Here is a 26,935-nt window from a genome sequence, read left to right on the forward strand (position 1 = left end):
GTTCAGCCGTTTTCGGGTTTTAGCGTTACTAACACAATTGAAAATCCATTTTTATATATACAGATAGTTGATACATTTTGTCGGCGCTTTTGGGTTTGCCCTTAAGAGGATACACCAGGGGCTAGAGAAATGAATAAAAAGTACGTGTAATATCTATAGCTGTCTCCCTTACCTCAAGCCTATACCGCAGAACGCGATAGAGACAACTGCAGAAAATCCAGAAAATCAACGATTCGTTGTCCCCTGATTCCTTCTCCAAATCTTAACCGATTTAAGTACTTTTTTCACTAAGGATTAAAGAAAGGCTTGAACTGTGATCCTATGTTTTGTTTAATCTAGCCAAATCTGTTTTCTGGACGTTTAAACACAGCGGAAAATCTGGCCATTTTTTTGGGTTTTGGAACGTTCATATCTTATTTAATAATTATTAAATTATGAAAAAAAAAGAAAACTTAGGGACATTGTATTAGTGGCCGTAGATATTCAGGAAAAAAATTATAACTCTACTAGCATTATCCAGCGAGGAAACAGGGGACAACGTTTGTATGGAAAAAAGGGCGGCGTGGACTCCTCTTAAGTGTATGATTAAAATATTACGACTGTGACCAAGATAACGATGATACGAAACTAATTAGCCATTTTTATTTTGGAAGTAAGTATTATAACTCAATAACAAATTAATTTCAATTTAAAAAATCAAAAAGTTGTACTCTACCTTATAATAGGCTTGACGGCGTATTTATTTTTACATATTTTGCCGCTTTAAATTTTTATAATACTTATATTTAAAAAATATATTTTCAATATAAGTAATTCGCTCTCACCTGGAATTCTACTAGACAACATTAATGCTACTTCGTTCCTTGATCGATTCCTATTCCTTGCAACCCATGGTTCCGACTACACATAATATTTCAGGGGCGATAACCGAGAGTCGATAGAATCCTTGACACTTCGGAATTATCCGACCTATCTAAGGAGGCTAGGAATTTATATCAAATCGTCTGTAACAGCCGAGCGATTGTGGAATATTGGAACTTTTCCAGATATCATTTTAAACGCGTTACATTATTACATATGGCGAAGAACATTTTGTAGTTAAATGTTTTTTCATGTACGCTAGGGTTGCCAAGTTTTTTTCACGGAAAACTTTAGAAAGCAGAGGGTTTGATAGACAGAAATATCGATCTTTGATTCGTATTTAAAAGTATTAGTTGCGAATATATCGTAAAAGAGAGAAAAATAAATATAAATTCATACTAAGTAAGTAATAAAGTACTATCTTAACAATAATTTGGAACTTTTTTGACAACCCTAAATATTTTTTAATTTATTGGCATAAAGTAATATTTGTGGAATGTAACGCGAACGCTCTGCTGGGCACATGGAACAAGTAATAATAAAGACGGTGATTAAAAAGTATGGGCCAGCAACGAAACGTTTCATAGAGAACAAGCCATTTAGCCGAACCTTTTTCGTTTTCGCTTCGTTATAGAATCGCCGATCAAAATGTATGGAATCGACATAAGACGAGTCGAACGTCAACGTCATATTAACGAACGCTTTATGTCAATTACATACATTTTCATCGGCGATTCTATAACGAAGCGAAAATGAAAAAATTTTGGCTCACCCCCCTGATTCTTCTTAAAATGTTTTTCACGTATACTTGGTACGCAGTTATATTATGTAAAGTCTTCAACATTTTTGAAGTGAAAACTTCTTTAGCGGCGTTGAGCACTTTTGTGGGATGGGTAAAACTGTGAAACTCGCGTCAGATTCTCGTGCTGATCGAAAAACCGTAAGATGGTTGGAGAGTAGTGTTGTAACATCGAAATCGATTAATCAAACAATCGATTGTTTTTTTTCGATTTTTTTTAATCGATTGTAAGGGATTCGATTAATAAAAAAAATCGATTTTTTAAAAATCGATTTTCATAAAAAATGGGTTAAAAATAATGCACAACGTTAATAATCAAGTTTTCTGCCGGCACTCCCGGAGTGCAACCCGTCTTTTTTTTAGCCGACATTTTACAAAAACATGTTGAATGGCCAAGTCAAAACGATAATGCACGTAGCCAAGTCGCTGAGGATTCTTACATTGTGATAATTTTTCTCACGTTATCGCCTCACACGAATTAGCCATACATCATAAATGACACCTGTCAATGTGTCGGCTGATAGTGTCAGTTTTATCTCGTCAACAGGTCTGACACGAGCTCTATCTATGTACGGTAGAGAAAACTCGCATTGTTACACTATTGATTCTTATTGCAATAGGAATAAGGTATAATATGGTAACTGTAACAGTATGGAAAAATTGTACAGTCTGTTTAATATTTACCTTGCGCCTGAAATCGTTTGTAGTATGAGAGAATACAATATGCTTCTAGAAAGACGTTCTATAGTTAACAACAGTGCCCGCAGCCCGCAAATGAAAAATTCGTAGTTTCAATATTTTATTTTATTTACCAACATTGGAAGTTGGTTAGTCAAATGTATTAAAAAGGCCTTTTTAAAATTGCGTTTTGTTGTTAAAAATCAAGTATTTTTTAACGTTACACAAATCTGCTTAAAGCAACACCGCAAAAATTGGTATGCAAATATATTCTACAAATAATGTTCAAAAGTAATTTTAGGACGGCTCGAATTGCATGACATCATTTTTATTTCACACCGACTAGACAACGCTTTTGATTTCAATAACAAATACTGGGGTAACATGTCCAAGGCCGAAGTATTTGGTTTACGGCCTCAATGATACTACCAAATTATGAATGTCATTGATGGGTTGACTTCTTATGTACTGGTTACATAATTTGTCAGTTTAAATTTTGTATACTGGCGAAAAGTGATTTCTTGCCTATGGTAAGTACGATAGGTACTTTCCTTAGAGTTTTAAAGAGTTTTCCGCGTGTTAGTATTATAATATATCTACTAGCTGTACCGGCTTAAACGTTTCTTTGCCATATAAAGTATTTCGCCCGTATTATTTTATTGAAGTGACTAAATAAGTATGTCACCATGGCAACGTCCATCGCTATCCCGTCGCACAAACAATGGTCGCCGTCAGTCTCGAGTTGTAATAATTTACTATTATTTATTCAACAAATGCACTTATCAATATGTAAAGTACCCAGTAGCCGATTCTCAGACCCACTGAATATGCATATAAAATTTGGTTAAAATTAGTAAAGCCTTTTCGGAGGAGTACGCGGCCTAACATTGTGATACGAGAATTTTATATAATATAAGATTTAAAATATTAGGCTAACGCTTAATATAATATTAAACGTATACTAAGGTATATATAATGTATATTTATATAGCTAGGCAAGAGAGCTGTCATGCCAGTACCTATAAATGTCCCTAATATCCAAAACATAATACTTCTCTTGCCCCAAAGTAGGTACTAAACTTTTTTCACACTTAAAAAACTTACCATCCGGATTTTCCTCAATTGTTTATAAAATTATCCTCGCTTCCTCGGCACTCTCGTCCAAAAAGCTTAGTAATGAAAATCAACTTAATTATAAGAAATCTAATTTTCGCGCTGTGTTTGATATTTAACTGCTTTACCAGACACGTTGAGAACGCTAAATTCCGTTTAGAATTATTTTACTGCTGAAAGGGCCTTTATGCGGACGACACAAGGATCACTTTCGTAGAAACACAAGTAAAATAAATCTGAACGTTAACTAGCCAAACTTGTATTCACTCGTTTGTTTAACTTTTTGTGTGACTTTCAACCAAAAATTGTGTTGATAGACTTTGGGGTAGCTAATTTATTATTCGATTATGATTGTTACGAAAGAAATAAAGAAAACGTTGATAAATATTAAAGAAAAAACAAAACGTAGGTTTGATTTTATCGTATTGTTGTTTCTAGTTGGGAAACTAAAATGGAGCCCTATTCCATAAACAAGCGCAGCTGAATTGTTATCTGGAATATGCGTGGAATATTTCTAGAACTGTATTTCTATAATTTTGAAGATACTATTTAATATTTATACATAATAGGGCTTCCTACTGAAAAAGAACTAGCTTTTGTCACTGTCAAGTCTGGTCAAGTGCTCGCTCACATCTCACAAACGTATCTCTTTAGTCTTCTCTCTAGAGGTATTATTTAAAACTCTACAATGCTGCCCTTGACTGATTCGATATTTTAAATATGATATTGAATGCGATGATTCAAATATTACATTTAACCTTGTTAATGGATGGTGTCACGACAGCTGAGGTCATACTATCGGGTATCGAGCATGCCCATAACACTAAACAGTAGGTCAATAGTAATATTATTTAAAACATCTGGTATTAATGAGTAATCGGTCCAAAACAATGACATTATATGGGAATTTGTCCAACTAGAACATCATCTTGTTGGATGACTAGCCAGATTCAAATTACTTATTAATTAATTTTAGTTCTCTTTTTTCATAGTATCTAATTGTTACAATTCAATTAAAAGTACCAATATATTTATTAAACTGCATTATTTTCGTATTCCACTTGCCTACTGCACTACGCCAACCTACTTACATAAAACTGAGCAAGATATTAGGAAGATTGGTCTATTAGACATTGTAATAACCTGTTATTGCTGCGTAATAACCCTCCCAGACCTCGCAGGGTAATAAGTACCCAAGTTCCCAGTTCTCGATCGACCTCGAACAAAGGCGTATCATCGTTTTGGACTAATTACCCCACCTCGTTAGTTCCTGCTGCGAACATCTGGTGTGACTCGTTAACGTCTTTCCTCTCCGATTTGTTTATTGTCCTGTAAACTGTAAGTGATGGCGCCCCCCAGATGGCACTAACGGGTTACGGGCTGAATTTCGAGAATCGATCGCCTTTGAAGCTTATAATCGTTGCCGTGTTAGTACCATGCCAGTTGCCACACGATGCGGTGCGGCGCCTGACCAGTGCCGCTCCGGTTTCCTACATATAAAAATGTATGGTACGGCACACGGCGCCGTCCGGTGCGCTCCGGCTCTGCACCGCACGCGCACCGGAATCGAGACGAGGTGGGGAGGGTTGTATATTGTATTGGTGGAGCTCGAGTCCGTCGCTGCTACAGTACTGCAAAACGTTGCGGCACCGCACTCGCCGTGTGGCCGGTAGTCCGGCAAGATGACCTTCGGTGCGGCACCGCACCGCGTCGTGTGGCATCAGGCATGGCTGTTACTTGTACTGCAAATAGAGATGTTGTGTACAGTCCACGTGGATATAATTAATGCGAAAATGTCTGGCCAGTTCACGCTTAAATCACAGAATCGATTTTAATTTGGTATTTTGATAGGAACAATTCGAGGCTCGGAAAATGACATACTTACTAGGATAGTTTAGCAGTTTAATATGTAGTTGGTGACGTAATTAAGCTGAGGAGATGTCCTCGTAGTAAAAGTTTAAGTATTCCTGCAACTTGCAACTAATGACGATTTATAAAAATGATTTTTTATGAAATCAGGGGGCAAACGAGCAAACGGGTCACCTGATGGAAAGCAACTTCCGTCGCCCATGGACACTCGCAGCATCATAAGAGCTGCAGGTGCGTTGCCGGCCTTCTGAGAGGGAATAGGGTAATAGGGGAGGGTAGGAATGGGAAGGGAAGGGAATAAGGGAGGGTAGGGAAGGGAATAAGGGAGGGTAGGGAAGGGATTAGGGTAGGGGATTGGGCCTCCGGTAAACTCAATCACTCGGCGAAACACAGCGCAAGCACTGTTTCACGCCGGTTTTCTGTGAGAACGTGGTATTTCTCCGGTCGAGCCGGCCCATTCGTGCGGAAGCATGGGTCTCCCACGTATAAAACTATACTCTCCTCCCTCCTATAAGATTCTTAAATGAGGCCAATTTAACGGCAATTCACGAGCTAACTAGACTCGAAAGACTCTTGTTGCAACTTTATTAAACTGAGAAGTATTTTATTAAGCTCATTAGGGCAATCAAAACCCTACCCCGTCGAGCGTTAACTGAAACTAAAGCTCTCGAACAAAAAGGTGGAAAGATGTTATAAGAAATTAAAAACCGATGAAGCGAAAAATTCTCGAATCAGAATTCATGAGAAAATTCTTCATTATCCGACTTCGAATTTGGCGAGTTTAGCGGCGTTTTACGACAAGCGCTATTCCATTTAGGGCGGGAAAAGTTGAGCGGGAATTCGTGGCGGAATGTTTCGGAATGCCCGGAGTAGAACCGACATCATACTCGGCTCCGGAGTGAGACGTTAAATCCTCGTAACGGCCACGTATTGAGCCCCCATCTCTAAACACTGTAAATAGAAACAAATGGGTTACGACTTACGAGGTTACTTATTGATGAGGTTTTAGTGCGAACCGATGTTTTTATGTGCACAAGCTGATATTGCTTCTAGGGTATTTATTTTTGTTGAGATTAGGGATTTTGGTCATAAACGTTATTGGTTATGGGCTTCTGGCTACCTACACATTTTGCTTTTAATATAAAATATTAGATTGACTTTGAACTTCTGTTTTGTGACTGCTTGAATGTTTTATGTAAAAATCTAAAACATACATAGCAGCAAATCAAGTATTGCAAATTTGAAATTACTTATAATGTTTTATTTATAACTTACTAGCTGTTGCCCGCGACTTCGTCCGCGTGGACCTCAGTTTATAGCGCGCGATGTTCAAACAACAAAATTGGTGTCAAAAGCTTTTATAAAAAATCCCTGGTACCCTTAAATCAAAACACCCAAAAACAGCTGTGCAGTGTGCACATAACTTATTTAATTTTTTGAAATTAAACTTTATTTATGCCAAATTTTAAAGTATATTTAGCCCCCCAATTACACAACTTCACCCATAAACTATTTATCATTGATAGGTTTAAGGTTACGTCACTCATCACTGCATAGATAAAGTACAAAGTTATAATTTAATAAAGTAAATAAAGAAATGACAATCGAAAAAACCGAAAATCGAACGTAAGATGATACCACCTCTTATAGAAAGACTTTTGCGCAAGCGTCAGCGCGATGTAGGAGACGGCACGGCGCCATCTATTATGTGTTTTTGGAAGTAACTTAATTTGAACAAATTTACGGATTTTTACCCCCTTACAACCCTTTTTCCAGTTAAAAAGTAGCCTATGTCCTTTCTCAGGCTTTAGACTATCTGTGTACAAAATTTCATTACAATCGGTTCGGTAGTTTTGGCGTGAAAGCGAGACAGACAGACAGACATACAGACAGAGATACTTTCGCATTTATAATATTAGTATAGGTGAAAAATAGATAGTAGATGACGACCTCTGTGGCTCAGTGGTGAACGCGTTGGTAGCTCAAGCCGCGAGTTCGAATCCCGCCGACGGAGCAAAAAGTTTTCAATGTTCCCGGGTCTGGATGTGTATTAAATATGATGTAATAAAAATCCTAAATATATGTATAATATAAAAGTATTAAATTATATTTCCGTTGTCTGGTACCTGTAACACAAGTCCTTTAGGTACTTAGCACGGGGCTAGACTGACGTGGTGTGAAGCGTCCATACATATTATTATTATTATTGATAATATTGCACATTCTTTTCGTAGAATACACTTTATACTTTTATTTTATTTTATACCAACAGAAGTTATGGGAATCAAAAACTACTCTATTTTCGTAGCTCACGATTCATAAGATGAACTCTACATAATATAACTAGTGAGTATCGTATCAGTCATACGACCGCATATTTGTCGGGTTCCGACTTCACTCCCGTCTGCAATATATTTGTACGTCAGTTAGTTTGCGGCTTTATTTACACCACGGTAGCGATATGTTGGAAAGCAAAATCGACTGTGTCTGTACTTCGGTTATAAAGGCCTCTTCACAATGCCAATTTGATGAATAACCATGATGCAATCTTCTCTCTCTCTTCATATTCGTAATCCCTTATCCATTACGGACAAAGGTTGAGAGAGTATTATGAAGCCAGCTGTTATGTAAATTAAATCGTAATCTTTGACCAGATTCATAAATTTTTTCGTAGTAAAAACAATTTTATAACGCCACAGGAAAATCTCAGGCAGGAATCAGCCATCAGGATAATAAATACTGCACCATATGAAAAAGCTGTGTTGGCTGTAATGTCAAACTTCACAATATATCTTATTGGCCCCAAACAGTCGATACTGTTCATTTTCACTCAAAAACGTGCCCAAAAATATGGCCACTTGCCGAAGTACTTTTCTAAATGCCAGGTATGTCTCAGGCATTTCATCAAGGTCACACCAAGTTAGCAACCCATTCCTTTTTTCCGAGGAGCTTATGAATCAGGTTTTTTATCGCGATAAGACAAGAAGGATAAAAAGAAGCATCCGATGGGGGCTTGCCGCTTGCCTGATAAGTGGCGAACAAATACGTTCGAGGGTTCAGCTCCGCACGTGCGTACCTACTAAACAAATGTTGGATTGTGTGCCCAATGAGGTCAGATAAACTTATTTTTGGAGTGAATTTCTTTGGCCACGTGGTCAACTTTTTTGGGAAGGGTAAAAATGGTATGTTCGCGTCGACACGTGACCAGATCGAATATTTATATAAGTAAGATGGATATTAGACCGCCGGATAGGAGGGAAAGTTATATCCCACTCTCTTTACTCTCTTTTAAAGATTCAACAAACACACACACAGATACACTTCTTCATTTATAATAAATGTGGAAGTACGTTTAATAAAGATAAAAAATGTGTGATAGAATGCGGACACATTTTTATTTATGACATAAATGTTCCATTTTTACAGTCGGTAAATATTCGTTTACCGTTGCCCGTACCCGTCGCGCCAATATTCATTTACCACGCGGAAACCTTTCTAGGGACTCGAAGTATCTTCAGCTAAATCGGTTCAGCAGTTTGGGCGTGAAGAGGTACCAGACTGACAGACATACTTCTTATTCTTAGTGATAACTCCAAAATATTTCACGTAGACATTTCAGGTGAAATGAATCCTTACTTAAACTAATCCAGGTTATAAGTACCGGGTGTTCCCATAGCGAAGAATACATGAGCGATGTTACACGTGCCTTCAATAATAATCTCCTGAAACTTAATCGTCATACTAATTAAATTAAGCTGATTTGACTCAGTGAAATCAATACGGTTGCCTAACATTCGTGAACAGGGATATAAAATGTGTTCGTGAAGTCAAATTTTTTGGTGGCGTTGTGCGGTTAAATGTTAAACACTCGTCAGGACACGTGTACTGATAAAAAATTCGTAAGACGGAGGAATAATAGACCGGCGCGGCGTAGGAGCTCCTTTCAGCTCCTTTCTAAGTTGCCTGCTGTCGTTAAAACTTCGGCTGGCAGTTGGCACACATGGAGTGCAGCTATTTATTTCGTAGACTTTTATACTTCTGCTGCACAGTTTGTACTGTGCCTTACTTGCCAAGTGCAATACATATTAAAAACTCAACTTTTTCTTAATTTTTTTAATTCATTCCAATAATCCAAAACAGCAGCCCTAAAATTCAACGGATTTCTGACAACCCTGAAAGATATAAACTTTTATCGTTTTGTTTAATAAGAGTTTTTTACGTGTCTAGGGATGACGGTAAATCTTTAAATTTCTGAATTGGTTTTCCTTTTAAATTCATTCGACGTTTGTTTTAATCAGTCGACAAATTCCTCCAATTTCTAATTCTCATAATCTTTAATTACATTTTTTGCAACACATACTTGTCTGTCTTTTTTTTCCAGCCCCTTATATGGGATCTCTTGCTCCCCCTTCAATGAGAAGGGACAATTGTTTGCTTAGTTTGTCTGTCTGTCTGGTACCTCTTCACGCCTAAACCGCTGAACCGGTATAGCTAAAATTTGGTATGGAGATTCTTTGAGTCCCGGGAAAGGACGTAGTATAATTTTTATCCCGTATGGACGATTTCTGCGCGATAAACAAATTTGGGCGCAACGAAGTTGCGGGCGTCATCTTGTAGGATATATTTCTGCAATGTTTTCACGCTAGACGGCAGCACGAGCACAAACACTAAACAAAAAGTTTTGTTCGACGTTTGACAAAGTTTCTGTCAATTCTTAATTTTGGTAACTGTGAGGTTTTTTGACAGGAGCTTGTTTTCACTATACTCCACTCGGGCTAACTTGTCGCTAGCGGTCATTGCCTCCCTGTCAAAAACTTGTCATTTTCCATATAAACCGCGATTAACAATGAGATATTGTTTATCGTGGTTTTATATGGAAAATGACAAGTTTTTGACAGAGAGTCAACGACCGCTAGCGACAAGTTAGCCCGAGTGGAGTATAGATCTTTTGATTAACCGATGTCAAAACGGTATCCAGTTAACATCGTTGTTGAAAAGATAAATATTCATTATTAAATTAGATTAGGCTTTCAGTACATACGTATCTAACGTACCAAAACATTTAGAACATACATCAAAGTTGGTCCATCAACGTACTTAATTTCCTTCGAACATTGTCATCGGAATATTCCCGAAAGAGCGATGAGTGTATGATGAATGAACGAAGTTCGCAGACACCGATCGCATCACTATCGAGCATGAAAGCGACCAACGCCTCCGTGGTCCAGTGATTTAGAGCGTGGCTCTTGACTCGGAGGTCGTGGGTTCGATTCCCGCGTTAGAAACATGTTATTTCCAAGTTTGGTTAGGACAATGCAGGCTGATCACGTGATTGTCTGACAATTAAGATGATCCGTCGGATGGGCATGAAAATAGTCAGTCCTGCGCCTGATCTCTCGCCAGTCGTGTCGGTCTTCCGTCCCATTGGGTTATGAGAGTAAAGAAATAGAGAGCGCTCTTGTGTACTGCGCACACACTCGGGCACTATAAAATTACTCCTGTATAACTGGCGTGGTTTCTATGAAACTGCCCACCGTCACCGAAACCGGTGCGGGAGTTATTATTAAGTATTATTATCGAGCATGTCTACCGGAACACGGTGTGTGTGGACCCGTAACGCCCGAGACGCTCTCTACCGTGACAGAATCACAGTACCCCATTTTATGTTTTATGTTATTAGGTTGATTATTATTTAATGTGTCTGACTGTAGACTTACCAAGGGTTATTTTGAAGCTTGTAGCTCTAGATCATTGATTCCCAAAGTCTTCTAAGTGGACCCCCAGGGGTCCACGGGAACCCAGTATAGGTCTAAGCTTGCGTGGAAAAAAAATATGGATCCGCGGGGGTCTATAGAAATGTATTAGGTGACCAGACTTGACTTCTATGAATATAGGCAGACAATATCATGAGAAGCTCAGAAATTGTTTTTGTAAGAACTTGCATATGACGACCTCCGTGGCTCAATGGTTAGAGTGTGTGGCAACTCAAGCCGGGGGTCGCGGGTTCGAATCCCGCCGACGGAAAAAAAAAGTTTTTCAATGTTCCTGGGTCATGGATGTGTATTAAATATGTGTATGATATAATAAAAATCTTAAATATATGTATAGTATAAAAGTATTAAATATATTTCCGTTGTGTGGTACCTGTAACACAAGTCCTTCAGGTACTTAGCACGGGGCCAGACTGACGTGGTGTGAAGCGTCCATAGATATTATTATTATATTCCATATTCAGAAAGAGTGTAACTCATAATTGATTGAAAAACAGCCACAACACAGATTTTCATAGACATATACTTTTCGGGTTTTGGAAGTAAGATAGTAAATGTAATAGCTACAGGGGGTCCACTAGATCCTGCAAAATGTTTAAAGTTGTCTCTGAGAAGAAAAAGTTTGGGAACCTCTGCTCTAGGTCTAGAAGCTTGAACTCTACTTTTGTGTCTCCGCTTCTTTATTTTACTAGACGTACCTATTACAATTTGATCATTGCTACTTGTTTTGTAGACATAATATGTAGTGTACTTACTAATTACTCCTTCAGATCTGTAATTTAACTAAGTAATTTAGCTTAATTATTAGCAAATAATAATCAAAATCATAATATTATATAGTTTTTCTCGTTACAAAACTACATTAGACCATGTAATTATGAAGTCATTAACGCTCGGTTTGTACGGACTCTTAATTAAATATCAGTTCACATCACTAGCACGTGGTCGACGCGTGCCAAATTGGATCAGCTAGTTTCATTTGTTCAAAATTGATCGGGCTAACTAGGTTTACTTGCTTTTTGCCTGATTGCGCCCGCCGCCCGAGAGTGTGTAGTGTGTACTGTGTAGTATTACGCTGTGGATATATTTTGTACGTTGTTTAATTTTTGTTTTTAATTTTTGTTGCGTAAATTAAGCATTAAACTTTTAGGACAACTTGCCTAGTTGAAAGTAACGAACCATTATGTCGCTATCGTGGTGGCTCTTGATATATCTAAACAAACTGAAATATAATGATGACTTTTGGTCATTTTATCCTAAAATCTGTAATAACTTCTAAAATTATGTGATGATTTTTTGTAAACCAAAAACAATATTGCATGGCAAGGTTTATTTTCGCTGCTTCGTTTTAAATTAAATTACATAAAAATAACTAATTATCAGGAAATTTGTAACCTCGTGAAAAAATACTCCGTAAATTAACGTAAGAGACAGTTGGAACGTGATTATTTTATTACAAATTATAATTAAAAGGGTCCCGCAATAAAAGACCTGAAACCTTTTTGGCATAAATCTTTTGAAAACTCGTATAAAGAGCGAGAGGACCCTTTCGTAATGTTATATTAAAATCGTGCACGGGACAAGAGAGCTGTCAGCTTCTGCCCCTAGGGTACCTACATGATCAATAGTTCACTTACCGCTCGCCTCTGCGGCTAGATTCAAAACAGCAATTTCAGATGAAACATCATTTTTTTATGAAATAAGGGGCAAACGTGCAAACGGGTCACCTGATGGAAAGCAACTTCCGTCGCCCATGGACACTCGCAGCATCAGAAGAGCTGCAGGTGCGTTGCCGGCCTTTTAAGAGGGTACAGGGTAATAAGGGAGGGTAGGGAAGGGAATAGGGGTGGGTAGGGAAGGAAATAGAAGAGGGTAGGGAAGGGAAAAGGGTAGGGGGTTGGGCCTCCGGTAAACTCACTCACTCGGCGAAACACAACGCAAGCGCTGTTTCACGCCGGTTTTCTGTGAGCCCGTGGTATTTCTCCGGTCGAGCCGGCCCATTCGCGCCGAAGCATGACTCTCCCACGTCAAAACGTCATTTTTGTGTTTATTCCAGTATCTACTAACTATTACGCTAATGCTAGCTTAGCAAGGTGAAAGGTCACGTTATTTTTTGCAATGGGTAAAATATAATTTATAACCAGTTTGTAAACTAATAGTTTATTAATTTACTTAATAGCTTCTCTAATCGATTGCGTTTTTGTTTGCTGAAAGCTGAAGTAATTTTTTGTAGAGCCGAAGTGTACCTTAACTAAGTAATACTCTCTAAATACAGTGATCGGCCTGCATTGCATCGTCTAACCCTAAGCCCAACCAAACTTGAGCTATTTATAGTTGTTCAAACGCGGGAAATTTATTTACCGAAATCGAACTGTTAACTGGAACTTAATTTGAATAATGATAGTAAATAGATTACGTAGAAATTGTCATCCATGTACATATTATACGCCTATTATAAGTTATTTATAAGTGGAGTTTATAGTTCAAGATAGTTACCCCAAGACGTCGAGAACAGTCGGCATATGTCGAGTGGCTCTCTTTGTAGTCGGTTTCCTCTAAACGTAGTATACCTATACATTATACAATGTAGGTAGACATGTATAATACTCCTTCAGATACCAGCAATACGTTACTTAAGGCCTGTTTCACGACTTACTGATTTAAGTGACGAATGGGCTATGCACCAATTAACTTGACAGATCAAGTATGGAGAATCTGTCAAAAAAGTAGTGAATATCCTATTCGGCACTTTATCAGAAAGTGATGAAACAGGCCTTTAATAGCTACCAACTTTGCATTCCCTTGAAGAGGATCTCCATACTAAATTTCAGAAAAATCGGTTCAGGTTTGGGTTTGAAGAGGTTACAGACAGACAGACAAACATTCTCATTTATAATATTGACTAGCTGTTTGACCGAGCTTTGCTCGGTATTCGATAAAATACGAATAAAATGACATTTTCTAATGTCCGGGTCTCCACAATTTTAGCTATGTCCCCGTCCCTATTCAACTCAAATATAACTACTATTTCCGTCCTTATCTATTTACACATAGATCATGTGCAGTTAGTGGTCATTACAATCGGTGTAACCGTAGTCTGGCAGGGCTCCATGAGACCAAGATATTGCCTAACAGCTTGCAAGGATGTCTTAGAGCGCTTCAGTGCACAAATCGCTAATGCATTTAGGATTTTGATCGAGCTATGTTTACCTATCGTTTATTATAGGCACGGTTAACTAGAAATGCGAAAATAGTTATTTAGTATTTAGTTTGCATTATTGACCTATTATGTTAGTTTCAAGTTTGATAGATTGCTTACTTACGAATTATGAATTTTATTCAAGAAGCGAAACTATACCTTTTTTGAGTTGAAAAACGGTCTCGTAAATAGCTATATTTAATACAAATCCTTATTTAATACTTACTTGTTTCTCGCTGTTGACGTTGCGAAATTTTCTACAACGATAAGCTGAAAACTTAATTTTCTGATAACAAGTAGTTTCCTTTTATTTGGGTAAATAAAGATTGACTCCCGGCGGCGACGGAATCGATGGATATTTAGGTCACACTCTAAAACGCTTCGTCTCATTACATTTTAATAGCACACAGCGATAACAATGATTGGATGCAGGGGAGCAGAAACCATAAAATTGAAATCAATTTTGCCGTAATGGTTATGGCTAAAATACGTTGGTCACCCGACTTTATCTTTATTGCTTAGATTTTTATGTTCCGCTTACATTTGCATTTCTACAATGTTTACCTTTTGGTCGGAAGTAAAATATGGCTGAAATAAAATACACCCCAGTATACAATCGAAGAAAATTTAAATCTATATCGACGCCCCCACCGAATAATCGGACAATCGTAAAAATGAAAATGTTCAGGAGAGCCTGACTGAACTGATTTTTGTTAATAACTCCGTCAAAAAAAAAAGCATCAAAGACTTTTTATATCTCAAATGAAAGCTAATTTTTTTCCTATCTTGCTATTTTAACAATATTTAATTACCACCGAAGGTTTTTTTTAAATAAAGCAAAACGCAACTTATCGTTCTGGAGTAGGTTAAGCTCTGATCATTATTGTCTATTGCATGATTATTCGGGTAATTTTGCGTTTCGACTTCAATAAAATGCACATATAATAACTCATTGCAATATTATTCGGGGAAATTGTTTGGGGGAAAATATTGGTAAACACCTATTACTTTACTATTCAGTAATTAAAAAATATTGTACACTTTATAAATTATAGTCATTGTCGTCTATTCCAATGATTTTATACTATATGTAAAATAAAAATCTTAATATATATATTTCTTGTGTGCGTGTGTATGTGACTGAACTCCTCCTAAACGACTGGACCAATTTTGATGAAATTTTTTGTGTGTGTTCGTGGAGATTCGAGAATGGTTTAGATTTACAGTTTGGTCTACTGGAAAATGTTTTTTCAATTAATTTCTTATTTATAAGGAGTTGTTGATTTTGGAATGTTTTACATTAGATCCGGCGGACGGCGCTATCATCGCATTCAATATTATTCTATTTCAATTTTAGTTTGTTCTGACAGATGGTGCTACGATTAATTTGAAAAAAATTTTGTTATTCAATTCATGTGCTGATTAAAATATTAAATAAATAACACATAGGCTACAATTTTAACCGACTTTCAAAATGGGGGAGGTGTTATGTTCGTTTTCTTATATTCAACGATTACTCCGCCGTTTGTTAACCGATTTTCAAAATTTTTCTTTTGGTATATAGGGTATCATCCCAATTTGGTATTATATTCAGAAAAGTGGTGATCTGATGAAGGATCCATAAGTAATCGAGGGAACTCCTCAAAACTTATAGGGAAACATATGGTGACTTCGGTTTCGTGAGAAGTATTCTAAGCATATGCTACCAACAAGTAAGATTTTGCACCGAGATATACCTGGTATACCGTGGTTCGGAAGGTGCTGAGAGAATTCCTGATTCTTTATAGATACAAGTTTGGGAGTTTCGGCGTTGTTTTAAGAACAGAAAGCATATGCTACTATGCAAATTACATTCTTCATCATCATCATCATCACTACCATATTATACCATTTCATAGTCTTTTAGATCGAGACTCGAGTTTGTCAACCGATAATTAAAAAAAATCTATATCTACCTAATATTATAAACCTGAAGAGTATGTTTGCTTGAACGCGTCAATCTCAGAAACTACAGGTCCGATTTAAAAACTTATCTCAGTGTTAGATAGATCATTTATCGAGTAAGACTCATCATTTATCGAGAAGGTTATATTATATTATTACTCTAAGACTAATACGACAGAAGAAACTCAGGAAAATGTGGGAAAAACGGGGGATATATTTTTTATGGGAAAATGTACCTACGGATTCTGTAAAATTTCTAATTTACGCGGGCGAAGCCGCGCGGGACATCTAGTAATATATATTTTTGTTTTAATACATTCATTATTTGATGACGCCTCCGTGGTCTAGTGGTACAGAGCGCGGGTCTTGACTCGGAGGTCGTGGGTTCGAATCCCGCGTTGGAAACATGTTATTTCCAAGTTTGGTTAGGACAATGCAGGCTGATCACCTGATTGTCTGACAAGTAAGATGATCCATGCGTTGGATGGGCATGTAAAAAGTCGGTCCTGCGCCTGATCTCTCGCCGGTCGTGTCGGTCTTCCGTCCCACTGGGTTATGAGAGTAAAGGAATAGAGAGTGCTCTTGTGTACTGCGCACACACTTGGGCACTATAAAATTACTCCTGCGTAGCTGGCCTAGTATCAATGAAACCGGCCACCGTCACCGAAATCGGTGTGGGATTTTATTATTATTATTATTATTATTTGATGACATAAATGACATTCTTGCAATCGAAACTGCTCTTGGTTCAAAAAAATACACTCTGGAGACTGGCTCTATCATTTTAATAGTACTTATAATCATCGCAGTTAATTAAAATGTTAATCATAACCCTCATCGCCACCGGAGTACCATAGTTGGTGTCACAATAATCAATATCATATTATGTTCTAATAAACTTAATGATAATTGCAGGAAATTGCTTTAGACAGTCTTCCGAGAGCATCATAGGCCTTTCTTATATGACGGTGCTTTAATCGTCTACTTCTGTCTACATCGTAATACAGTTCAATGTAATCAGGATCAAAACTATGTTAAAAACTTCTGAAGTTACAATACAATATTCACACAACACACTATAACAGCACATATTATAGTAGATAGCAATCCCATTCCTAATTAAATACTGAATTGGGTCCCATTAGGACCTGCAGGACAACTTCCACGAATAATGTTTGACTGTCTGACAGCTGCTTGCAGGCGTGAAACTGTAACAATTGCTGTCTTAACAGTTTTAAGCACTTCTTAGGAGTCTTTGCGAAAGAAGAAGATATCTAAATACGTTCTCGTTAATTTGTAACATATCTCGCTACTTATCGGTCACGATTAGTTTATTTTGTTGCAAGTATTGCCCAATGCCCATACATCCTTGTTTGTCAGAAAACCCGCATGTGGAAAATCGATACAGATTATGATTATATATCCTGAAAACTGAAGAAGACGGATTCCTATAATAGCCGTAAAGTATAAAATAAAAATATTAGCAATGTACATAATTTAACGAATATTAGGAAGGACTTTACCACTTGATGTCTTCCAAAACGACCGCTGGTCGTTCTTACGTCTATGACGACTTAAGACATCCAAAAAAGCTAGCCAGGGACAGTCAGACATTCTTATTTTTTTTATAAAGATCTCTCTCTATTACTCTTGGGTCCTGTCCTCTGCGATGACTGATCTGATGCTCGTCTGAGACTGGAGACTGGAGGTGAGTGAACTGAGATAATCACCGCGATTGATGGTCGTCCGACTCAGATTCTACAAGTTGTCCAAAATAAAACCCAACCAATATGCTTTTATGCCCAAAGGTGCTCCGAAGACGCCCTCTATGGGTTAGTGAACCACATCAGAAAGAAGAGAGAGAAGGAGAAAATATTTTCTGTTGTGGTATCGCTGGACACAGAGGGGGCCTTCGACAATTATGCTTGGTGGCCAGCTGTAAAGGTTCGGTTAGCTGAAGTTAGGTGTCTGGGGAACCTACAGGGCTACCTAGGGCTACCTGAGTGAAAGGAGTGTGAAAGTGAGATGCGCAGGAGTGGTAGTGTGCAGTAGGCAGCAATTTATTTACCCGAATAGTCAACGCAGCCGCGGGCAAAAGCTCGTTAAGCGTATAGATGTCCTTTTTCATTAACGATGGATCGTTTCCATCCTTGATAATTTAAATCTGGTTTGCTAGAAATCAAATACAAGAAGCCTCCATAAGAAGATTTGACGTGGGAGAGCCATGCTTCGGAACGAATGGGCCGTTTGTTTATCTCATAAAAAAAGAACAGTTCATAACAGATCATTTGTGACTGATCGAAAAGATCCATTGAAAATCAGTGTTTGTCAGTTAAGAATTATTGCAATACGACACAAGTCAACAATATGTTTGTACCAAGTGAATATTATGGTTGTTTTAAATACGCATATTATGGTGGTTCTATGGGTTATGTCCATTCAATATTTGTATTGATCTGACGGCTGGGTTTTGATATAGCGCTACCAAATTAAGTAGGTCCCGCCTGTGGACCAATTTCTGTGACGGTACTTAAAAAACACTAATAATAATAGAACACTAGTTATGTTCAAGTCTACGTGGCTGGATGTAGGTATTCCTATGCAGTCCTCATTATCATGTCATTGACCGAGTAACACGGATATTTCAGACGTTTCTTTTATTTGGAATTTTTGTAGCACAATTATTATTTGCGTTTTCCCTTTTGCGTCCTATATAATTTTTAGCTAAAAAGTAGTATGTTTAGTTTTGTTTAAGCAGCTATGCATCTGAATTACCAAAACCTCACAGGTGTCTAACAGCTGGAGAGAAATCATAAGAAATAAAATGTAGGTAAAACTTCGTAGGGGTCCATCCTCGTATAATTTTGCTAAGCACCTTAGGGGCCATCATTAAATGTGGCATCTAAAAAATTGAAAGCTTTGAAAAAACCAGTTCTTCTCAAAACATTGTCCTTGTCCAAAGTACACAATGTGAATGATATTTAACATTATCATCGGCCTCTTCATCGATCACTGATGATTTAAGTAGGGGTCATTATATAGGTGCTGACTGCAAGCTTCTGTTTCAGACACTTCTTTTGATGACTAGGTATAGAGTCCAATTCTCAAGTCTAATAATATTAGTAAGGTTATAAAACGACAATTTATATGAAAAGTAAAGAATAAACAGAATTTCAATTTTGCGACGCAGAATAGCTGCAAAATTGTCTCGAAATTCAACTATGAACCGCGGTGTATATTTGAAAGAACGAGACACAAAGCGATGACGCGCTGTAGTGTTAATGACTGTGGTAGAGTTTAAATTGCACTTCTCATTAGGTGCACGTGGTGTGAGTGCCCGTTCATACCTAACTATAATCGCTAAGAATGGCTACGTTTACGGTGAAAAGAATTTACCTCAAATTGAACTTTCGTGAAAATGTTGACGACGAAATGTTTTAAAAACATTGAATAAACTATGAATAAACATTGAATAAATAAACAAGTAGATGCTACATTTCAACAGGCAATATTGCTGTTTTTGCATGTTAAGGGTCGTGAACCTTCTCTACTGTTGATGGGCGGCCGCTGGTATACGTAGTAAAATGTCCTTCTCAAAGTTATTATTATTTTTTGCCACTAAATAATAATGTGTATGGTCTTTGTTGCGTGAAAAAGAGAAGCGTAAAAAAGGACCAACATCATAAATAAACAAAATATCCGATGAAAATTATTATTAGGCATATTTATTATGATATTTTACATTTTTCTCAATTTTTTAACAGGAATTTTCGTCGCTAAGGTGATATTTCTCGGAGTTTTCAATTCGTTATCAAGTCGATGTAAGCCCCTTGCTCTGCGGATGCGATTACTATCTGGTTTCCAAATTTAAAATTGCTGATATTTTGCTACTTTACTTTTTAAAACGCTCTTTTACATCATGAAAGTTTCAGTCACGAAGTATAAGTACTACTTAAGTAGAAACAATTGAAATAAACTATACTCAGGGGTTTAAAAAATAGGTAGATGTTGTTTTAATGTTTGACAAAGTAGGTAAAAATTAAATTTTATATCTAATCATAATTAAGTATGAAATTAATGTTTCTAGGTAATACGACCTCATATAAACGCGAATATTCTCTGCAAGTTTATTACTTTTTGCGCAAGAAAATTAAATTAATATTTAAGTATAATATTATACTCTACCTGATATTACGTAAAACATTAGGTCTTACTGTAATAATAATTTAAATTTTTATACTCTATAAGCGTGTATTTTCTCGTTATATCCTACATATAGGTACATCCCACAAGAAAAAATAGTTTCTCGAGACAAAAAAGATATTCACCTGAATTATAAGATGCCAAATTTAGTCAAACTCCATTCAGTAGTTTTTATTTAAATGCTAGTAAGTATATTTGTTGTAATATATAATGCGATAACCTCTTCAGTACCTACCTTAGTTAACTACTCCATAACTTTGCAGTATCATATTTTAGAAGTATGTACTGCGGTGTCAAAGTGCACCAAAGTGACATTTACAGCATCTAGTGATCACTATTCAGGATTGATAAATGCTGCGGGGCTAAAATGGTCACTTTGAAGAATCATGATATGAATCATAATATGATTCATTTTTCTAAAATCGCAAAATGCAACTCTGATTGCAATTCATTTCTGTTTTGTTGTACTGATTTGACATTTGTCAGTTTGACAGTTTTGACAATTCATTTGCTGAATTGATTGAGAGGAATTGCTAAATGTGACCATTTTAGCCCCGCTGGTATCAAGGAAAAAAAACAATTCTGGACCTCATGTTTATTAGGGTAGGATTGAAAACGTTGTCGGCTTAGAGGGGGATTTCCTTTGCTATTCCTCCGAACTCGGTCAAAAGGAACACGATCCTTATGTCCATGCGATAGAGTTCAGTATCTCATGTTGAATCGTAATATATTCAGTTCGCAAAATGAATTGCGAGTGTTAGTAACTGTGAGTGAGCCTGCGAACATATTCGTGGGGATCTGTTGCGTCGTATCTATCTTTTATTGGCCGTTCCGACGACAATGTGTTTTATTGCTAATATATTTACGGCTCCATTTTATTTGCCTCCCGCTTCGGGTCCTTCCGTTGTATTTGATTACTTAAATGCACATGCAATGACCACAAACTATTTCAAATTGAGATCCAGTCGTCTAGTAATACCGACAGACAGTGATATTAAATTTTGTTCAGTACCACTGTGTGATGTTTATCTTTCCTCTTACATAAGTACTTGTTTTTACAGCCTCTGTGAAGTCTATTGAATAATAAAAAACTTTTATTATTCGTAGTTTCTGTGTTAATTAGTAAAATGGCTTCCTACTTTCGTTGACGTTTGTATCTATTTAAGTAGTAATGCGTTATGTAGTTGTATCAAAATTAGACTGTCTAGAGTCTACACTATAAGTAATCAAGATAATTTTTAGTAGAGACCTCGTAATAGCAGTATATTTTATTATATTATGTACTTCTAATATACATAAAATGTAAGTAGTGGTCGGGACAAATTTTGACATGGCACATTTTATGCGTGGGTCACCTTTTTTAAAGCCAAACAATTTCTCACACCTTATTCGAAAAAAATATTTTGTTGCTTCAACGCTAGAACATAAATCCAAGGGTGAAAATAGAGCATTGTTTCTACACCTACCCACGACCACTAAGACACTAAAATGCGGTTTTTAAATTGTAAATTACTATAGTTTATAACTCTTTAAAATAAAGTGCAAAGTGCAAACCCTGTTTATTATAAATTGTAAGGAAGTGGCATGGCTTTGTTTATACTTTGACCAACTGAAACGGATAAGGTTCAATGCATAATACCACGCATGAACCTTATAATAGTAATTTATAGTGGTTATAAAGTAAAATTCATACGTGGGAGAGCCATGCTTCGGCACGAATGGGCCGGCTCGACCGGAGAAATACCACGTTCTCACAGAAAACCGGCGTGAAACAGCGCTTGCGCTGTGTTTCGCCGAGTGGGTGAGTTTACCGGAGGCCCAATTCCCTTTCCTATCCTCCCCTATTCCCTTCCCTTCCCATCACTACCCTCCCTTATTCCCTATTCCCTCCCTATTCCCTCTTAAAAAGCCGGCAACGCACCTGCGGCTCTTCTGATGAGTGTCCATGGGCGACGGAAGTTGCTTTCCATCAGGTGACCCGTTTGCTCGTTTGCCCCCTTATTTCATAAAAAAAAAAAACAAATAACCTAGCATTTTCCTTAGAAATAGCTTTCCTGTAATAGTACCATATTTTTATCCATGAAATTGTGTAGGTGGTTCTATAACAATGATATATTTTATACACTGTAGTTCTCGAGGGAGAACTAAAAGCATTTTTGGGTTTCCTGAAAATGTCTTGACATTTTTTACGGATTCGGTACCTACACATTTTAGAACAAGTTTACCTTTAAGCAATAAAATATACAGTTATTTAAGCTTGAACAAAAAAACAATGACATTGATAAACAAGATGATAGATAAGTTAAAAGTCAAAAATCCATTAGCGTAAAGGTAATTGTAAATGTTAAACACGCAAAGGCCTTTTCGGTTAAAGGTCGCGCAGTGAAGGTATTAGCGGTAAGCGCGTCTTCATTAATGCTGGTGCAATACCGTCATTTTCTCTAATTTGCTTAAAACTTATCCTTGGCATACTTTTAATTCTACTTGGAATTTAACTGTTTTTACCATTCTGCTAGAAAATAGTTTCAATAGTCATTATCATTGTTGGAGTTTTTAAAGGTCTTCCACATTGGGTCTTGATGGTTATCTATGAATGCGATACACACTGATCATGGGAAGTTATAGGTACACAAATATGCCCCTCTATACGTTCATAACCGCTTGCATTGTTCCCTGTCTATCATAGGCCAACGAGGCTTACTACCTAGACATTTCTGATGCGCAACGACAGACAGAATTAGCACTTGCGACAGATCTACATTTTTGTAATATCATTGTCTCCAGCGGTTACACTACATTCGTGCTAGGAAGCCACAAACTTAATTTTTGCAACTTTGAAATTTTCGTAAAGCTATCATTAATGTAATCTTTATAGCCGTAGATAATAATCTTCTATTATTATCTACAAAAAAGTTAACACAGAAGCCAAGTGTCATCATTAATTTTTTTATCTGCATTTAGCTATAATTCATGACATTATTAAAATCATTAAAGAAGAAAACCCTAAGTGTGACTATTCTGTGAATCCAATACATAAAGTTAATATACCTAGCGGAATCGAGCAACAATCTCGAGGTGTCAAACGAAACCGAAATTGGTTTTCATCTGTGTGAAAAATATGTGTACGTATGTAACACTTACACAAGCATGATTGAACATGAATTCTATCAGATTAAATTGTCAACGTGCGGCACGTGCCGACTGGACGAAAAAAAGAGAGTTCTGCTGTCATGTATCACACGTCTCTTTTTACCACGCAGTGTTACTGATAGTGACATCTCCATTGCTCAGGCCTTTGTTTCTCTTTTCCGCTAGGTATATTAACTTTATGATCCAACAGCAATTGATTGCTTGTGTACCATCGAGGAAATCGATTCCTAGGCTGTTGACAGACCGACGTCATTTGGTCGGATCGTGTCAATTGTGATCTTTCGCCTGGGTTTGCCATAACGCGACCAAACTACGTGGGTCCCCCATCTGCCTAGGAATCAACTTCTCTGATAGTACATGTGCTTGTCTAAATACCATAGATCAGCTGATCGTTGCGTACAAGTTGCACAATTTAAAGGCGACATGTATTTTGTACTGAAGTAGTGAGTAGCTACTAACTTAAGTACTTATTAAAGTACCCGCTACAAGTATGAAGTAACTACTCGGACGTTTTTATCTGAGTATTTGTAATGACTTAATTATTATTTTTACATAGTTTTGCCTAATTCGTTGCAAGTAGGCTCGCGATCCAATGGCGTATGGGAAATCAGAAACTCGTCAGAAAGTCTCACGCATTTTATGTGCTTCGTCAAAAATCCTTCTTAAACCTTAAAATATCCACAGCCGAACATATGGAACTTCCTTTTTTAAATCAGTTAAAATTCCATAATAAATTTTACGTTCATAGGTTATTCCTACTGAATGATTCATCAATCATAACTTCCAGAACCTTCCTAATTTGTTCCGTGCTGGTTGGACATCGGTAATTGTTATTCGGCGTGTGTTTGTCTGGCGAGCGGTGACGTCAGCTGGACTGTTGACCTCCATGCTATGTCTGAAGATATCGCTTAGTATGCCCTTCGGTTTCACGTGCGCAATGCCCATAGCTTTTTAAACCAACATTAAGGCTATCCCCCGAGGAAACGACCTTGACCATACATTTGACGCGTTGCCGAGATCGCACAAAAATCCTATTGTTTTACTTAGTCCAGTAGTAATTAAAAATGTAAATATAACTAGCTGTCCCGGCAAACGTTTCTTTGCCATATATATTAGGTATTTCGCCCGTATTATTTTATTGAAGTGACTAAATAAGTATGTCACCATGGCAACGTCCATCGCTATCCCGTCGCACAAACAATGGTGGTCGTCAGACTCGAGTTGTAATAATTTAAATTTTAATACTATTATTTATTCAGCAAATGCACTTATCAATATAAAAAGTACCCAGTAGCCGATTCTCAGACCCACTGAATATGCATAATATAAAAAATGGTAAAAATCAGTAAAGCCGTTTCGGAGGAGTACGGTGACTAACATTGTGACACGAGAATTTTATATATAAGATAATATTATGTAGATAGTTATCAAAATTTCGGTTGCAAAAGGTGAGCCGCGAGCTTCATTACTAGCGTTTGTCGGGGGCGGGGGATAAATGTGTGGTCCCCGGTTGTACGGCAGACGAGTTATTTCGTGTTAAACAAATTATGCTTCTTTAATTAACGTCGCTTTGCCGGTGGAAGTGTCGCTAACGTAGTTTGATGAGCGTTTTCAAATATATCGTTTTAGAGTTTCTAACCTAAAATATGCAATGTACCCAGATTCTGTTTATTCATACTAATATCAATGCAGCTTCGATCAGGACCGGATAGGACCCATTTACGTTAAAACCTCACACAAATTTTTGGGGTTATAAGTTTATGTTAGACGCGATAGGTGTTAGTGATGTTAGTTGTTACCAATGATATTGTACTTATACAGATATGTTACGTCCATACTATTTTCCGGCTTAAATCTCTTCCGAACAATTTTCAAATTCAAAATTGCAGACATTGACAAATTTGACAGATGAGTGAAACAAAAGATACGAAAAACCATTTACGTAAAAGAGACAGTTCTATTTTTAAACGTCGAATCGTATCGCTGTCTCTTTCTTCGCCTGAGCTATGACGAAAATTCGATTTTTTCCAGATTGTTCGAAAAAATAATTGAAAATGTAAATAATCGAGGTATTTATTGCAATCAAGACATGTGGTAAGAGATTCCATGTGTTTTGTTTACTTTCGAGTCATAATTGGTACATTTTCGATACACGCACGACGTCATTTTCAATTTATTTAGGTAAGACAAGACGCGGCAAATTCGTGACTGCGCTCGATGCAGACTAAACAACAGACGGCCCAATTGGGCCGTATTTGAAGCTTCACAACGCGCGCGGTAGTAACATATCTGGTTTGAGTATTTCATCATTGGTTGTTACCAATTTGTTTCTTTTATAACCTATACCGAGACGGTATCGAAATCATATCGAAGCTGAATATTGTAATTAAATAGCGCCATAAGGGTACAGAAGTGTTTTAAAAGGTGCCAAAAATCTTACCCCGATGCGATTGCGATATGGCACTTGTTAAAGTAGACTATGAACATTAAAATATTGACACCATAAAAACATACCTGTTTACTAATTAATAAGTGTTATGTAAAGATATTCTAATATTATGATCTAATATATACAGGGTGTACCAAAAATAAGTGATAATACTTTAGGGTATGTACGTGTTCCTTGTAGAGAGTTCACTGTGAAAGTAGCAGCGCTGAAAGACCAAAACATTTTTTCACTTTTGTATGGGGAAACTCATACAAAAGTAAAAAAAAATTTTCGTCTTTCAGAGCTGCCACTTTCACAGTGAACTCTCTACAAGGAACACGTACACACCCTAAAGTATTATCACTTATTTTTGTTACACCCTGTATATATATATATATATATATATATATATATATATATATATATATATATATATATATATATATATATATATATATATATATATATATATATATATATATATATATATATATATAGAATATATTCTAATTTTGTGATCATTACTATTAATTTTAAATTAAAATAAGTTACTTATTATTCTAATAATTGTATGATTCAAAAAATCTCATGTTTATTATTTTTGTTACAGGTAACTTTAGTCAGGCGTCCGTCACTCGCTCAGGGACATGCGTTCGTTGCCTACCGCCTAGGCCGGGGGTTCCCAAACTGTGCGCCGTGGAAAGGCAAAAGGGGCGCCGTGAATCGATCCCCCATCATTATCCGAAACTACAAATATGTATTATAAAAAATAAAATTATAATAGATTAATATGTAAATCAGGTAAATAAATAAATATTTGCTTATTATTATTTAACTGCCAAACCTAACTATAATCATTAAAGGTGTTTATTTATGTATCTTATTCTAATAGCTAGGTAGAGTAGGGCGCCGTGACAAAA

The 26,935-nt window shown here is 36.9% G+C and overlaps 1 protein-coding gene and 1 long non-coding RNA gene across 5 annotated transcripts in view; one reads left to right on the forward strand and one right to left on the reverse strand.

Moving 5' to 3' along the window:
• LOC121731317 (polypyrimidine tract-binding protein 1) overlaps positions 1–26,935 on the forward strand; it is a 468,460-nt gene that overhangs the window by 24,476 nt on the left and 417,049 nt on the right. The window lies entirely within an intron of this gene.
• LOC121731322 lies at positions 4,906–26,762 on the reverse strand. Its single transcript, XR_006036212.1, has 3 exons — positions 26,704–26,762; positions 7,075–7,077; positions 4,906–4,918 (listed from the first exon to the last, which is right to left on the reverse strand). It is a non-coding gene; the product is annotated as an uncharacterized LOC121731322 (long non-coding RNA).

Source organism: Aricia agestis, chromosome 10 (assembly GCF_905147365.1).
Source record: "Aricia agestis chromosome 10, ilAriAges1.1, whole genome shotgun sequence".
Lineage (NCBI taxonomy): Eukaryota > Metazoa > Arthropoda > Insecta > Lepidoptera > Lycaenidae > Aricia > Aricia agestis.